Here is an 18169-nt window from a genome sequence, read left to right on the forward strand (position 1 = left end):
AAACAATCATGAAAACATTTACCCGAATTTATGTAATAAAAGGAACACCTTGAATGAAACACAAATACCTGGTCCACATTTTATCAGCACTTAAAAGTCAATTATCGTTTCACACCAGAAGTGAAAGCAGCGACACTGACAGACTCCTAGCAATAAACCTACACACTCCCAGCTCTTCGGTCACTCTTGAGCCTTCTCAAGCCGCTAGAGGCCAGCAGATCGCATTGGGAGAACAAGCGTTCTACATGATCAAGGACAATAATTTGTCCTCCATTAATCTGTGCATTAAAGAAAAGTATTGTTTACGAGGCACACCGCTTTATAAATTAGCAAGTGTGGGGCACCAGAAAGCTTGGGAACCATCATCATGCTGCCCTCACCCCACAAAGGATGCTCTGACAACTGGGCTTTTTATCTGCTTACACAAAATAACTGAGTCACTGTGACAACCTCCTCTTTGAGCTCCCTGACTCCCAATTCTTGCCCTTCTAATCCATCCTACTTCCTGCGGCCAGACATTTCTGCCTGGAACATTATGTTAATCACCCTAGCCCCTGCTCAAAATGATCAGTGATTCAGAGGAGGGCCAGAGCTAGGAAGTGTCATCTGGAACAGGACCATATTCTTTCATTCATGGCCTTCTGGGGAGCCGGGGTCATGTTGACGAAAATCAACTTGGAAGATGTTATCCTAGCACAGCCAAAAAGTCACGTGGGTTACAGGTGGGTTGACCATAAGCTTCAGTTTTCCTGGTATCTCCAAGTTTGTGCCTGTTACCACAGCTAACAGCACTCCCTTCAGCTCTCAAACGTGTCCCAGTTTGGACAACAAATGTTACAGTAACACTAGTTATGAGCATTATGATGCCACATGCCCTCCACCAACATAAACGTTTTTTACTAAGTTCTAGACACCACAAGGAACCCCTCGGGACAGCTTACACAGTCTTCTGATCTAATCCTCCACTCAGCGCCACTTCATCCGCATGAGAGCAAGTAGGAACAGCATCAGGATCAGTGGGATAAGTCAGCTAGCTGATGCACCACCCTCTGTCCTACATTGTGTCCATCATTTCCTTGTGTGTCCTTGACACCTTGTGATTCTCCATCTGAAAACAGAAGGACTCAGGCTTTACTGGACTTCGTGATGCTCATCTGCCTCCCGCACATCGCATCATTAGGTCAGCAACTAAGCACCCAGAATTACACCAGGCCCGTGGAGTAGCCCAGGGAGAGGTGCAAGCTTTCCACCACATGGGGAAAGGAGGTTGTCACCAGGGGATCCTGGTTAATAGATTTTTTTAAAATTCTAGGTTAGAAGGTGTAAATTTTCTAAATCATGGAACACTTACAACTCCATATCTTTGATGTTTAAAAAGAGGACCTAGAATATTGTCCCATCTATTCCTATTAAAGTCACTCTAACAAAAAAGAATTTTAAAATACAGTCAAATACCCTCTATTTTGAAAATATTTCAAAAATAAACATCACAATCTCATCATTATACAGCTATTGACATTTTGCATATTCCCTTCCAATCTTTGCCATGTGTATAACATTTTCACTCTGCATTACAGTATACATAGAATTTTTATCATGCTTTGATTAAAACCTTTCTCCAAGTTGTTACATAGAGTTACCAATTATAAGTGCTTCACAATGTTCTTTGAATTGATATATTACAATGTAACGATTTCCCTGGTTTTGATATTTTATTTCCTTCCTATTTCCCACTAGTGCAAGGCATTTTGCTAAGCACTGGAAATAGCAAAGTTTAAAAAAATAAAAATAGGGACCAGCCCCATGGCAGAGTGGTTAAGTTCACGTGCTCCACTCCAGCAGCCCAGGGATTCACCAGTTCGATCCGGGGTTCAAACCTGGCACCGCTATATGGCATCCCATATAGCAGAACCACAAGGACTTGCAACTAGAACATTACAACTATGTACTAGGGGGCTTTGAGGAGAAGAAGAAGAAAGAAAGAAAAAAAGATTGGCAACAGATGTTAGCTCAGGTGACAATAAAAATATATAAATAAATAAAAATAGATGCTTTTACTAAATAAAACATTTTGGACTCTCTTTGAAGAGCACATTTGAATTCTTGAGATAGATTTGAATAGTTCTGGTACCTTCTTCATGTATTAGTCACAAACTTGAAGAAAATAAGGAGGATGAGAGAGCGAAGGAGACAAGGCAAGAACAGGGAGAAGAGGAAAGGAGGGAAGGGAGAGGGAGAAGCCAGCGCGGGAGAGGAGGGGGAGGGAAGGACCTCTAATTACAAGGACAAATTGAGGGTCTTACTTCTGTTCTGACATTTGCTTCATGTAAATGATGGAAATACCATACCAATTCATTTGAATACATGTCAAGTCTCTCCATGAATTATAATAAATGTCAGCATCATTCTAATATTTAAAAACAAAAGCTATCTATAATTCAGACATGACCCTTTCCCTATTGTCTACTCCATCATGTAAAATATCCATTGCCTGGCCTTTAAGCCCTTATATACTCTCACCCACACAGCCAAACCAATTTTTCTCCACACGAAACCTCATCTCTAGTCAGGACTCCTTACTGGGAAACGAACACAGAGAGGCTGCAGTTGCCATCGTGGAGGATTAGCTTGCATCAGAGTAAATCTCCTGCAGCTAACAATTATCATTTCTGGACAAAATTTTTAAAAGTAAACTATTTTAAGGCACTGGAGAATAACTAGAAGTATGCATAAATTGGAGAGGAGTAATCCCTTAAAAGAAAAGGAATTGAACTGGGTGAGATCATCAGTTTTACAGCTTTTCTCTTAAGAGATCTCCCCAGTCCCAGGGATGCTGGACAGCTAAAATTCAAGCAGAACTGCAGTCTTATTGGATCGAAGTGTCTGACAACAGAGTTCAGGGCCTCCAGAATAACTGGAAGTTAAGAAAGAAAATTCAGAAAATGGAGGAGCCAAAGATAGAAACCCCAAAATATGATATGTAAACTCCCCTCAAATCTTTGGCTGACTTTTATGCTACCTTTGCAGAAGGAAAACTGCAAGGAACCAAGCAGAAAGCAACAGCTGGAAGGCTAAGAGAGGTGAGCAGGAATATCTGGTTCCACTCACAGCAGAGTAGAAAGAGTTTGAAGTCTGAGTGTTTGCAAGTTAGAGGGGTTTGGTAAATACCTTGGGCTTTTCACTGAAACCCCAGAAGGACACTTCTTAGGATTAAAATGTATGCCTCTGAATTTAGAGAGTCACCCTATCAATACTAAGAGCAAAATCAAACATACCCACTTTAATAAAACCAAGCCTTCATATATCCAAGGGGATCAGCCAGTAATTTAATTGCCTGGAAGAATAAAATTAATACTCTTCAGTGGAAGACAAAAGAATCCAGAGATTTCACAATGGATTGTTCTTAATGTCCAGTGTATAGTAAATAAACAACAGACATGCAAAGAAACAGGAAAATGCAACATGACATCAAGAGAAAAGATAGTCAATAGAAATTAATCCCGAGATGACCTAAGGTTGGAATTAGCAGATAAAGACTTTAAAGCAGCTAATTTAAGTATATTCAAAGACTTAAAGGAAAAACTTGTCAGAATGACTATAACAGATAAGGAATATTAACAGAGAAATAGAAAATATTAAAAAAGAACCAAAGGGAAACACTAGAATGAAAAAGGGAAATTACTGAAATTTTAAAATTCACTAAAAGAGCTTAACAACAGATTAGAGACTACAGAAGAAAGAGTCAGTGAACTTAAAATCATAATCAATAAATGACTCAATAACAGAGAGAATAAAGACTCAAAAAATAAAATAAACATGTCCTTGGTGGCCTGTGGGGCAATATTAAGCTCTCTAACACATACAATTAGAGTCTCAGGATAGAAAAAGAATATGAAAGAAAAAATATTTGAATAAATAATCACTGAAAATTTCCCAAATAGAATGAAAAACATTAAATTAGGGTTCCAAGAGTTCATTTGAATCCCAAGCAGGATAATTTTTTTATACCACATCCAGAAACATCATAGTTAAACTGTTGAAAACCAAAGGTATAAGGAAAATCATAACAGCATTCAAGAGGGAGAGAGGGAACACATTACATACAGGGAAACAATAATAAAAATGAAGACTGAATTCTCATCAGTAACAGTGGAGGCTGGAAGATAATTGAACGAAATTTTTTTAACTGCAGAATAAAGTGGGGGAGAGAATCTATCAACTCGGAATTCTACAGCAAGTGAAAATATTCTTAGTGCTATTTCATGATACTAAAAACGTGATAAAGACATTCATCACCAGAAATAATAAATTATAAGAAATGGTAAAGGAAATTCTTTGGGCTAAAGAGAAATGAAAGCAAATGGAAACTCAGATCTATAGGAATGAATAAAGAGCACCAAGAAAGATAAATATAGGAATAACTAGAAATGATTATTTTGTCTTCTCAATTTCTTGGTGGAGTGTTAAATTGTGCAACCACTTAAGAAAAAGTTTTGACAGTCTCATCAAGTTAAACACACACCTGATCTATAAACCTGCAATTCCATATCTAGGTATTTACCTAAGAGTGATGAAGACGTATGTCCACAAAAATGCTCATTATGGAATGTTTATGATTCATAGCTCATAATAGCTAAAAACTAGAAGCAATCCAAATGTCCATCAACAAGAAAATAGATAAATAATGGTATATTCATACAGTAGAATACTATTCAACAGTAAAAAAAGAATGGATTACCAACACACAACATGGATAAATCTCAAAAACATTATGATGAGTAATAGAAGCTACATTCAAAAGAATAAATACTGTATGGTTCCATTTATATTAATCTCTGGAACAAGAAAAATTAATCTATGGAAACAGAAATCAGAAAACTGAGTGCCATGGGAGTGGGGATGATGGAACTGGACAGGAGGGAGCCTGAGATGACAGAAATTTTCTTTATCTTTGTAATGATGGTAGTTACATAAGAACACACGGTTATCAAAACCCATCCAACTGTACTCTTAGGACTTGTGCATTTCACTGTAGGTAAATTTCATCTGCACTTAGAGACTCTAACCAACATTATTCGTCTTCCAGAAATACCCCTCCATATCCCCTTCCACATCCAAAACCAAGTCCATCCAGACCCTCCAAAAGCTCTCCCTCTTCCTGGAAGCATCTCTTAACAGTGCAGGTTTTCACGGAGCTCTCTCCTCTCTGACGTGTTAAATGTGTTTTAGCTTTATCTCCCCAAATAGTTGGCGAGTTTCTTGAGGGCAGGGATTGCATTTTCTGCACAGACGACACTGCAAAGAGTGCATGTGATCTGACTTCTTCTGTGGGCAAAGCACCATGCTGAGTGTTGTGGGAAATTCCCAGGGGAAGGAGACACAGATTCAGCCCTCGAGGCCCATCCTCCAACTTATGAGAGGTGGGCACACCAAGCTATCATTCGGCAAGGAAAACTGAGAAAACAAGAAAAGTGTCCCATGAGAACTGGGGATGGAAAGTCAATTCCAACTTGGGAGACCTGGAAGTTCCTGCTGAACGAGTTTGAATTCAGTCAAGGTCTTAAAAGAGAAATAATAATATTTTGCTTCTATTGAGTGCTTACATCATGTCAGGCATGGTGCCAAGTTTTAACATATAGCATATCATTTGATCCTGATAAAAGTCCTGTGAGGTCTGTTCTGTTATTTTCCATATTATTAATGATGAACTTGGTCCTAGAGGTCAGGCAACAAGGTCAACATGGCTAGTAAGTGTCCAGTAAGGGGATTCGAACCCAGAGACGCCTGACTCTGGGACCTGAGCTCTTAGCCACTACATTACTCCATATGAATAGAGAGAAAGAGAAGAGGACAGAGCATTTCTCACAGAAAGACATGAAGTCACAGAAGAAAGTGCATGGAGTGGTGGCATGGGATAATTTATTAGAAAATTGGGGATGAGGCGTCTTAAAGACCAGGCTCGACTTTTAGACTTTTTCTGCCATACCTTAAGCATACTCTAATTGAAAGTTCTTCTCTGGTAGGTTTTGTAAGTAATGAGTCAAGGGATAACTTTCTAAGAAATAATAACTACAGTCAGGAAACTTACAATAAGGCAGTTTTCCTGTTGTCTGTGGGGGAGAGCTCTCTTTCTCTCTCCTTTTCGTCATATTATGACTTGTTACAACTGTACAAATACAGCCTCGTGAGAGGCCTCTGCTCTGATGAATTCATTGTGGTGGGTCCTCGTCACTGAGTTTTGAGGTCAAAAAAATTAGCTTTCGTACCCTCTACATACCATCAAGACAGTTTAGATAAATGAAAAATCTATCCACACTTTTCTGGAGTATTAGGCTAATTCTCTCCCACTCTCAGCCCCCCTGAATTCGACTCTAACCAACCCCCATCCCACTACCAACAGATGAGACAGCTTTCCCAGTAGGGACTTCCCATTCACCGGAAATGATGCCACAATGGTCAAACGTTAACATAGGTCTATTTCCCCCTTCGAAGGTTTAAAGTTGAGTTCAACTAGGAGAGAGAGAGACAGGTAAGTCACTCTCAAGTTTAATCACAAAGAAAACATTAGTGCATACATCAAAACCATGATGATAATTGATTGACTAATGCCCAATAAAATATTAGTCACCTGTACATCATATACAACACTGAAGTTGAAGGGTACATCTCATTGCATGCTTTAAGCCAATCTTAACCCTCTCCCTATGTAGACATCAATTTGCAAAAATAATTATACTTTTTTTGAATTCAAAGCTTTGGGTACTATTGTTGACTGAAGCCCTTCAAATGTGTGCTGATTACCGTGCCAACGCAATGTACATTAGCAGAGAGCTCAGGTATTATACAGAAACTTTAAATCAGAAAGAGTTATAAGAGGCTAATAATGAAGATGAAGTAATGCTGAAAGTACTAGCCTTTTATTCTGAACTCAAGAAACACATTAGAAAATACGTTTTAAGAGTAGGTCATAGAGAACATAAACGCAAAGTAGAAGAAAGAAAAGTGAAAAAACTATACTGGACTGGAGAAGGAGAAGTGGAGAAAGGGAGGTAGGCTGTACCTTAAAAGGATATGCATAATTTAGAGAATAGAGTGAAGAGACTCTAGAACAAAGGGACCATCCATTTACATATAGCAGAAATCATTCCACAATAACCAAGATCCTGCCTGCCGTCTCTGAGAAGTATCATTTGAAATTGAGGACATGTTTGTACGGAAATCTTCAATACTGCGTCCTATCCCATGCTCTAAGAGGCCAGGCCATCCTTCCTACCACTGTTTAACTTCCAACAGCCCACAATAACCTAACTTAAGATTATGTTTAAACATTTTTAAATAGAGCGTTATGGAAAACAAATAAGCAATGAAATCGTTTAGAAGGGAAATCAGAGCAAAACCCAAGATAAGGCATAGGGAAATACTAGTCCGCAAACTTCATGTCTTGCAATCTCAGTTAAATGCTGAAGGTAGGATGCAAATTCCTCTCTGGACTTCCTAGCTTCCAACACAAACAGGGAAAACACAGTTGGTCACAGCAGCGACTCTCAGACTTTTTGGTCTCATAATCTCTTTACACTCTAAACTCATTGGAGGCCTCAAAGAACTTTTTTTGTGGGAGCTTTAGGTTACATCTATCAATAGTTATCTTGTTAGCAATTAAAACAGAAGATTTTAAAATATTTATGGATTCATTTTAAAATAACAATAAAGCTATCACATAACAAAAATGAAATATATTTATGAAAAGTAATTATTTTCTCAAAAAAATTAGAAGATTGGTATTTACATTTCACAAATCTTGTTAATGTCTGCTGAATAGCAGCAGCTAGATGCTCATATCTGCCTCTGCATTCAGTCTGTTGGGATATTATACATGTGCAGTCCTGGTAAATGCCACTTATGAGAGAGCAGGAGTACAGAAGTCAAATAACATCTTCATCTCAGTAGGAATATGGTTTTCATCCCAGGGGCTCCCTGAATAGGTCTCAGGACTGCCCCCTCCCCACCCCGGGACTCCTGATAGACACTTTGAGAACCACAAAGTTACAGGAACCACAGGTCCTATAAGACAAAAGCAAAGATTGCTCAAGAGGCATATGGTCTTTAGAAGAGTATGTTCTGAGAGAAAAGACGTGTTCCCTTGAGTCATAAAGGGACCAGCACGTAATGTGGCGTACTGCATGCTCAAACCATCCTAATAGTAAACATGGGAGCAAGTGGTATACGATTACCCATTCACAAAGGAGATATACACGCATTCCCTATTTCCCATAATTTATAGCTTCTGGACAATACACGAGTTAATGAAATCAATACTTCCTGTAATTGATGTCAAGTGCATTTTGTAACTATGTTTTGTGGTCTGTGACTTTTATGAGCTTGCTCCATAAAACAATTAACAACTCCATAAAAATAATACTTTGACATCGCTTTTTTCACTTTAAGCCTTTTGCTATATCCCTGTTGTGAATAAAGGATACAGTATCACGAAACTTCATGGTCTCCAATACCTGAATGAGGACATTATTTCTCCTACCTCCAAACTATCCTATTTTAATACGCTTTTTATTTTTAAGTCCTTAATAGACAAAAATGCAGAGCAGTTAAGAGAATAACTGTGGAGTCAGATGCGCCTGCATTTGAATCCCAACTCTTCCCCCCATTAATTTCGTAACCTTGAACACTTGTTTTGACCTCTTTGAGCCTCAGCGTTCTCATACATAAAATAAGAATAATAACAGCAGCCACCTCGTAAAGTCATTGTGAGAATTAAAGGCAACACAGATAAAAACATCAGTACAGGTCTTAGCCCTTAAAAAGCACTGAAAACTGTCAGTTATCAACTGCAAGCGTTATAGAATCTCTCCCTGGCAGCCCTCCCGTCCCAGGATCCCTCTTTGTTCCATTGTCAAGAGCACACAAGACACCCAAAAGGCAGGTGGGAAGTGATGGAGAATGGAGACCAAGAGAAGCGAAGATACAGAGGTAGAGCTGGCAACGTGGGACTGGGGCCAGACCTGGGGAAGACTAGCACAGAATTCAAGCAGACCTGGAGGATTTCCATGTCTGAACACTTCCGATCCTTCCGCGGGAGAGACAATGAATGTCAGCTAACATTGAGTTTCCATTTCTGAGTTTCTATTCATTGTGAGTCTCTGTAATGATTAAGGAATTTTGCTGATAGACTGCTTGGGCCGAGCACATTACCCACTAGGTTCCCTTGGTGGTCATGCCGGTTGGCTCCCAACCACCCCAGGGGATAGTTTAACCATTATTGGTAATATTCATTCCTCTTTTTGGCTCTTGGTTTAGAAATTAGAAATTCTGGCTTAGGTTCTGTAAGACAGAATCAGCTTTGGGAGGAAGGGTTGTAACCGTGCGGATTATCATTCAATAAATATTCACTCCCCAGCTCTTCCCACTGTGAGCAGAGTCTACGTCTCCAGCCCACTTGTGCTGGGCTTGGCCATGTAACTTATTTGGGCCAATAGAATGCTAGTAGGTGGGAAGTTACAGGACTGAAATGTGCTTGCACAATGTGACTTAGCCCTTGCTCTCAGTTGGCCCGCCATGAGAAGAGATGTCCTTATTAGTTGCTGTCCTTCAGCCCATGCCCCAGGACAAACAGCTGTGAAGCAGACCTGAACCTAACCCACAGCCTGGAGCTCTTCCCGCACGCCCCGCACACGGAAGCAGACCTGCCCAGCCTACAACAGCCAAACCACAGCTGACCTATGAGTATGACAATGTATACTTTTTCTATACCACAAAGTTTGGGATACTTTTTCACTCAGCATTGTTGTGGCAATAGCTGACTGATACAAATAGCTAGGCAGAGTGTTTGAAAAAAATTTTCCAACTCCTAAAAAGAGACGTACCAGAAGAGAATTCTGGATGTAACACCTGGACCTGCTGTACTCATCTTGCAACCATGAAGAAGTCAGCCTACACTGAGGAGGCCCTGTCCTCAGTATCATCGATAACACTGAGCCCACTGATCATGGAAGGCCTTCTGCTTGCCTTCTGTATGTTAAACAAAATTAATTTGTTTTTATTTTTTTGTTTTTTGGTGAGGAAGATTGGCCCCGAGCTAACATTTATGGCAATCCTCCTCCACTTCACATGTGGGATACCACCACAGCATGGCTTGATGAGCAGTGTCTGGGTCTGTGCCTGGAGTCCAAGCCCGTGAACCCTGGGCCACCAAAGAGGAGGCAGCAAACTTAACCACTGCACCACCTGGCCAGCCCAAAATTAATTTTTTTAAATGCTCTTGTTGTTCACCCACTTTAAATCACAGTTTTCTATTTACTGCAGAAATCTTCTGATATTTTTGTTTTGTCTAAAAAGAAAAAAAAACACAGTTATGCAACACAAAGACAGCGTAAAAACACACTGCAGGCAAGAAAGGGATACAACCCTTATCAAAGACCGTAGAATTCTGCCTCCGAGAGGGCTGTCTTTAGCGCCGATTGATGTCAGTCAGCCTCATTCCCGATATTCTTTTCCTCTGAGGCAACTGTAGTATTTTTGACACGAATAAGAAGGTTCTGGAGCGTGTGCTCACGAGCATTTGGAAGACAAAGTTACTTTATGTAGTAAGATTTTTCACAGTGCAATTGTCACTTAGAATTAAGGCATTTGATGAATTTGGGGGTAATTGAAGGGGTAAGGCCTGGGCACGTCACAGAAACTTTGCGCTCTAGTTTCCTCATTTGTTAAATGAGGTCCCTTTTTCCTAGGGTCCCTATCAGCTCTAAATCCACTGTAATTCTATAAAATGAGTTTCTCCTGGGTTTCTCGCCTTGCATGTGCCCTTAAGGCTTCAGTGTAACACTCGGCAGCCTGCCATAAAATCAGGCCTCCACGGGCCTCAGGCACACAAGATCTCAGTCCAGCTGGGTGTGCACCAGACCAGTTTGTCTGAACTTTCAGTCAATCCCCACAGGCTGCTGGCTTCCTTATTCATCCTCGCACTTCCAGCTTCTCCATTTCCCTCCTCACACCCAGCCCTGCTTGCCCATCCACAGTCCTCCATTTCTCTCTGCAGTGCAGAATGATCTTCTAGAGTCGCTGCACCACGCGGTCAGGACCAAATCTGTTTGCATTTTTTCCACCCCACCCTCCTGGAAATCCTCTGTCCAGAGCTAGCTGAAGATGGCACCTGGCCACTGCCACTCCAATTGATGGTCTACACACACACACACACACAAAATGGTCTGCAGGGACAGCTGTCCTTTGCTGATGTCCCTCCAAGCCTTGGAATGGTGGAGGGAGGGGACATCTCTCTCTCCTACTCCATGCTGATCTTTGCTGCCTGAGCCCAGCTGAGACACTGTTACATACACATACTGACTGAAGGAAATAGACGGCATGACAATTTTTTTTCAAAAGCCCCACTGTCCAGTTCGTGAAATCAACATTCAGTTCTCTTTATGACAACATAGGAGATGCATTCATTCAACTAAGAAAACTTGGGAAATGCAGTAAAATTATCGCATCCTCTGTCATTGCAAAGTTCCTACCACTTGGAGAAGACATTGGTTTTGCTACTAGATTTGGCCTGGAGAAGGAAAAGAAAGATCCCTGAACTTCCCCTAACTGTTCACTCCTCCTGTCAGAACACCCTAAATATTACATTTCCATAACTAAGTGACCAATGCATTCACGGTGCCCCATCTTACTTACCTTCTCGATCCCGATTGCCGCATCTCGGCTCCCACCAGTGGAACACAGACTGGAAAGATACCAAGGGATCCCACACTACAAGGCAAGCGCTGCACTGGTGGGATGAAGCATCGTGAAGTCAAATAGTCCCTGCCAAATTTGGCAACAATTACTGCTGATGGGTTCCCAAATCTAGACATGTTCCCTTTGTGCAAGGCCAGTGTGCCTGATGCTTTCTGTTCAGGTCTTCTGGGTACCTGGAACTTTTCTACCATTACTACACACACACACACACACACACACATACGCATTTTCAGTGTATCAAAGGGGCCATCGTTATCTGACTAGGACCCCCCCATTTAGGGATTCTACCAGCCCTTTTGGAAGGCTCTAAGCCTATCCTTAAGTCTTCTTTGCCTTTCAATAAATTTCTGCCCTGGGTTAAGAATCTAGACTTCACCCATCCAGCAAATATGTACTGAATCCTCACTATGCATAAGGCGCTATGCTAATTATTAGACTCTTCATTAGACCTTGCAATTAGCTACTGCCACACGAGCACAGTGGCCTTCTCCATTCCTGCCAGAGTCGAAAGCAAATGCTTAAATACATGGAGAGCGTTCCTGACACTCTTTCCCAGAGCCCATTATTTGATCACTGCAAGCACTATGCAGCAAATTAAATTGAGCTGTTAAATCACATTTCTATATCCGGTCACTCACTTCCTGGAACCTCCTTTTTCTACCAAAGACAACTGACAATGGGAAGAAGTGGAAACACCATCTGTGCTGTAAGTCGGCCAGTTTTCTTCCTTGAACTTCAGAGCGACTAGAGGTCCATTTGCATCGAAAATGGGAGTATCTTTCACTCTCCCATTAATCAGTAACGATCTGTTCCAAAGGCTTAAACCTTGGCAGATTTCCCACACGGCAGCCACAGCGATCTTTGTAAAGTGTAAATATGATCATGTCCCCTGTCTCTTAGAAGGAAATCTGTATGTCTTACCTGGGATTATAAGGCCTTCGCGCTCTCTAGAACTACATTTCCCATTCCCATACCTACCTCTTCCACGTCTCTGTCACATAATTTCTGACTGCTTATCACAATATGAAATTACTTTATTAATTTGTGTAATTGGCTCCCCCTGGAATGGGTAAGCTCCTTGAGAGCAGTGGGCATGTCTGTCTCATTCATTGCCATTTTTTCAGTACCTAGCAGAGCTCCCGGGTCATAGCAGGCATGCAATAAGTATCTTTAATAAGTTACCTTATTAATAAAGGAATAGATGCCTGGCTCTCCTTTATAATTTATAAACACTCTTGGGGAGGGAGGTGAAACCCTCCATTTCATGGATTTCTCTTCTTTCCATTGGGAGGCCCCAACAGCCACTTTCTCAGTCACCCTCCTGGGATTGGTCATGTTTATAATTGTCCCTTTTTATACTTTTAGAAACCAATAAGCTCACTGAACTCGTGTGCGTCAAAGAGCTTTGTGAAGCACCACAGAGATGTGGCTAGACTCAACCCCAGTTGTGGTTGCTGCAATATTTTTGGTTTACTGAGTAGGTTTTTATTTTCCTTCAGAGACACAAGATTTCCCGTCTAAACATAAGCCAAGAACACGTCTCCATCTTCCTTTCCTCCGGTAACCACAAAATATGGCGCCGAACTTTTGTGGATTTTTTAACATTACCTGGTCTAGATCTGAGGTGTTTCCTGGTTCTTCCATGATAGCTCAATGTGTGACCAATAACGCAGAATTCTTTAAAGCATTTTTTCAAATCTATGAATTCATTAAGCATTAAACTTGTAACTATAGTTTAATTAACTTTGAAGTCAAAAGAACTTATGTCCTGGGAAAAGAATAGAGTTAAAGAATCCAGGCAGGCTTGCCTTAAAGATGTGATCAAAAAGGTGACATAGAGAATGAACTAGAATGAGAGGGTGCAGTAGCTGTCACTACAGTCCTCAAGCTGTTCTCCTGCTGAGGCGGCTCAGCATCCTGCTCTTCTAGTCGAGAGTGACAAACAGGGGGTCAGCCCCATGGCCAAGTGGTTAAATTCACGCACTCTACTTCAGTGGCCCCAGGTTTGCCACTTCGCATCCAGAGCTCGGACCTACACACAGCTCACCAAGCCATGTCGTGGTGGTGTCCCATATATACAAATTAGAGGAAGACTGGCGTGGATCTTAGCTCAGGGACAATCTTCCTCAAGCAAAAAGAGGAAGATTAGCAAGACATGTTAGCTTAGGGCCAATCTTCCTCACAAAAAAAATTAAAAGTGACAGACAGATGGGGATATGGATGATTCATAGAACCAGCAAATGCACAAGCCCTTAGACATCAGCTTGTCCATACCTCCACTATAAACAGGCCTGAAAACTTTTATCCAGGGAAGAAAAATCCATTGGGAATGGGGAGAGCTGCAAAAAAGAGAATTTCTCTAGCCACTGCCCCTGTCACGGCTGGGCCTGGCAGCCTGCTTCATTGCACAGGGTTGCAGAAAACCGACAGACTCCCAAAGACATGTTTGCTCTTGTTCCTTTCACTACAAGTCATGATGAGGTCTCAATCCAGCAAATAGAAGTAGCAATCCAGTTTGTCACTGGGGTTGGGGCATGAGTATGAAATAAAACGTCTAGAATCTGTCACCAAGAAGGGGGAAAAATCAACAGCAGCCATAGAAAGACATGCACAGATCCATATCCATGTCTCCTAATTACTCATATCCCAGGATGTTCCGTTCATGACCTCCATGAGCTAAAGGGCAGGGAGAGCCTGCTGAAAACACCAGTGCATCCTGTACTCTGGTGAACGCATAGGTCGTGAGGTTTCAGCTCCTTTTCTTAGGCACGGATGGGATATTTCAGAAGGCCATGCGCCTTTGTTATTAAGAAGCTGTACATCATCAAAGAAGGCAGTGAAAGACCATATTCCCACAGGGTTTCACCCTTCTTTCTACGCAACGCCTAAGAAGACTCCTTTATTCCCATCTTATTCATTTCCCTCTAGCTGAGACCAAGAACCCCAAAATGTTCAGCTCCGAAATTAATGCACATTTACAGCCAGGGAGTATTTCCTTTCACTGAATTAGGAATGAGGAGCAGAGAGGGAGAAAGGAGGTAATTTAAGTTGCTCTATTGTTGGGAGGGAGGGGAGTAATTCCTGCTTATTTCAGCAGCTTGCTGTGTCCCACCATCATTCCTACCCCCCTTTATTTTATTTATCTCTTTACGGCCTGTCTGATAATGCTATAACCATTTCCTGTTGGATGGTGGCTGAGGAAGCTTTCTCCAGGCCCAAGAGCAAATCAATAAAAGTCAGCCATGGCGATTCATAAAAATAAAATTGTCATCATTATTGTTCAATTATTGCTGTGTCTGTGGAAAGAATCTCAAGAACTGAAGGTTTCTTGGCAAATATTTATAAGCTGCGTTGAATGGTGCTAATGAATGAGTGGGTGTGCATTAGACTGAAATGCGATGGTGTTTGATTTATACGAAGTCCAGGTCTGATTGCTAATGTTAAATCCATTAAAGTGTCTCTTAGATCTGCCTTAATGTACTCCCCTGCATATAATAGAGCTTAAACATACCCGTTTACTTAGCTTTTCATTATTGGTCGAATATTTGTCTTTATTACATTATGCCCATGATAAATTTGACTTATGATAGTTTAAAAAATAGCACTTTCGGAAAGCAAGGCTTTTAAGAAGCTACAGAAGTAACACCAGATTCCCCAGTCTTCCCACAGATAAAAAAGCAGAGTATCCCCAAATAATTATTATTTTCAAAAGCTCAAACTGTAAAATCTGAGCCTGTCCCAGATCACAAAATCCAGATGCTCAGGGGAAGCAGAAATATTTCATCCTGGAAGGAAAATAACAAACAGAGGAATGAAAGCTGTCTGCCTAAGCTGCCACCTTTGGAGTGTCTCTGGGGTGGAAAGCTTTTTGTATTTCTTGAAAACGCTGGTCCCTGAAGGAATCCATAAAGCACAAGTGTAAACAGGAACAAGAGGTTGAAAAGACTTAGGCTTAATCACCAAGAGTCCCCTCTAAGGTCAACCATTTCACAGGGATTCTGTAAAGGGCAGTGAGTATGAAATACACCCGCTGCCCACACGCCCCGCCTTGAATCTACAAGAGTTTTCCATTCACAGCCCAGGAAGTCCCAGGCGCCAAGCGCCAAGTCAATTTGGGGTGTACTGCTGATGCTTCCCCCTCCGTGCTTCACTGGCTTTACTTGAAAGCTTGGCTTCCTGCTAAATCGGTGTTTGGTGATGTGTGTCTGGATTAGGATGAGGAACAGACTTCCTGTTTATTTCTGACAATGCCGCTGCTACCTCCAGTTTCAGTGCTCCAATCCCTCCTCTTACAGGAGACCCAAAACAGAGATGGGAGACACGGCATGGAGAATGAAGCCTGAGGCTCTCGATAAGAGGAGGCAAGATAGATAAACAGGTAAAATAACTGAGTCCCACCAATAAAGCAGCTGAACATGAACTGCAAAGTAATAGGGAGATGATTCTCTAAATAGCTCCATGGTTATTTGGTTCCTACTCAGGGTGTGGACAAGATGGCTCCAAGCGACAAGTATTGAGGCCGCCCATGCCGGGCAGTGTGGGAAACAGATAGAATAGACCACATAGCTCCTTCTCTCAGAGAATTTATAGTTCTGTTTTGTTTTGTTGAGGAAAACGAGAAAAATATTTACTAAGCTGAATAACCAGGGATAAATAAGAAATACAAAACCTCAACTACTGCAACGTACCATGAGCAGACTAGACAGTTAAGTGCTGTGTGCACAATGGGTGGGGACACAACAGGCTGGTCCTTGTAGAGGGTTTTAGGGAGCAAGATGGATGCAAGGTGGATTGTGAAGGAAAGGCTTTGTGGGAGAGATGGGGAGTGAGCTGTGGCAGTAGAGAGAAATGTGCATGGAAGTTGCAAAGCCTAAGAAATATTTTGACTTAAAGTAGGTTGAATCATATTTTAAAACCGAAACATATATACATGTACGCACAAATGAAATTACCAAAATCCAAGTATTTATCACACGTTTTCATTGACTGTACATTTAGGACCACCTGACACTAAATACTGATATATTTTGGATTTACATAAACAAATCTAATCCTAGCTTGGATCTACAGCCAACTCTATTTTTTGTTGCTTCAAATTTCACGATGACTACTTACTGTAAGACAAACGCTAAAATTAAGTTTTATCAGACTGCACGGGGTGGGAGGGTCTACATAGATTTAAGGTCCCTAGATTCACTTGTTTAGCTTTGTTCCAGGGAGTACTAGACAAGAATGGAAAGGGTAACGTGAGGTGTGCAATATGTGTTGCCAAGGAGTTGCCATGTTATCTGGCAGCTGAAAGTAAAAAAAAAAAAAAATTTCACCATCAAAAAAATTAGCTGTAGAACAAAAAGGTCCTTCTTGGAACAATATATAGCAAAGAGAATTTTTTTTAAAAAACTATGCACCGTCATTTAAAATAATGCTACTGACTCTTTCCAAAGGAGATCAATGTGGAGGGCTCCCCCCAGGAACAAGGATGAATTTACTTTGATCCTTTCACCATCTCTCATTCCATTGTTCTTGTGTCTCCCAGTGGCAAAGATTTGGAAGCTGACTGACTGGAGTAATGATGCAATGAGTGGCCAAAAAATATGGGAGAAAGTACACACAAAACAAGTACACATCTTGCATTAGAAATGCACACAGGCAAGAAAGGCAGCCAGGGATGATGATCTGGATTACAGCCAAAACTTTTAGCCATGAGATAGATGCCCAAGGCTAACGGACTGTTGGACACGATGAGCAGCATTCCCTTCAATCTCCAAGGTCCTGTCATTCTATGATTCCTGGAACAAGAAAGGACAGGATTCCTGGCAAGATCAGGAAAACAGAGGGAGTGGTAGATGGGGACCAAGATTTATTAAGCACCTACTATTTGCCAGAGAAGATGGTAAACATTTATATACAATATCTAATTGGATCTTCTCAATAATCCTATGATCCTCATTATACCAATGAGTAGACTAAGGCTCAGAGAGGTTACTTAACAAACACATGGTTACTCAGGTACTAAGTGGCCATAGCCTAGGTTGGTGCAACCAGGGTTGATAGTGACAACATTTATGAGGCAGTATGGCATGGTCACTGGTGAATCAGAGCAGATGCAGCAATCAGTGAGAAGAGATGCCAGATGTGAACAATGAGCATGGTTGTACATGCAGGAACCAGCACAGGTTTACCTCAACGCCCAGGTTCTTCCCATTAAACACAAAGCAAGCTTCCTTAAACCCTTGCTTTGTCTTTAAACGGGTGTTCTCATTTACTTAAACATTCAGGTACGTTTTTGATAATTTAAACACTTTAGGTAGACATCCATCAATCCCCTTAAGTGCCTCTTATTTGGGGAAGAGGTGGTTGTCCAATTAATATATTAAAGCAGAAAAAAAAATTCCTGTCCCATTTTATCCGCACTGTA

The sequence above is a fragment of the Equus quagga genome, chromosome 6, assembly GCF_021613505.1.
Source record: "Equus quagga isolate Etosha38 chromosome 6, UCLA_HA_Equagga_1.0, whole genome shotgun sequence".
NCBI classification, from domain to species: domain Eukaryota; kingdom Metazoa; phylum Chordata; class Mammalia; order Perissodactyla; family Equidae; genus Equus; species Equus quagga.